The 312-nt window shown below is 46.8% G+C and overlaps 1 protein-coding gene across 2 annotated transcripts in view; it reads left to right on the forward strand.

Annotated features, from left to right (window-relative positions):
- The window catches only part of LOC119586830, a gene marked incomplete in the record, with an annotated part of 64,172 nt that overhangs the window by 45,409 nt on the left and 18,451 nt on the right, over positions 1–312 (forward strand).

Raw genomic sequence — 312 nt, forward strand, 5'->3', positions numbered from 1 at the left:
ATAGAAACTATACACGCATTTGCAATAATCTGCTCGCACACATATAACTTTATGAGCAGGGTATGTACGTACGTCTGTGTGTATATACTCATGTGCACACGTATATCACGCCACAGCACCTGGTAATCACCTGGTTAAGTTAATTCTCCTCCATCAACGTTTCTGGTCGAGGGAGCAAGGCCGTGGGAAGAGCGAGGGGGTCACAAAAGGTCACCGGGATAGATGGCAGGATAAAAAATCATTCCTGCAAGGACCTTATTGAAGGATGATGAATCGACAGGGATGTGAAGGAAGGGGTGAAGAGGCAGGGAG

The sequence above is a fragment of the Penaeus monodon genome, chromosome 22 (assembly GCF_015228065.2).
Source record: "Penaeus monodon isolate SGIC_2016 chromosome 22, NSTDA_Pmon_1, whole genome shotgun sequence".
In the NCBI taxonomy this organism is placed as follows: Eukaryota; Metazoa; Arthropoda; class Malacostraca; order Decapoda; family Penaeidae; genus Penaeus; species Penaeus monodon.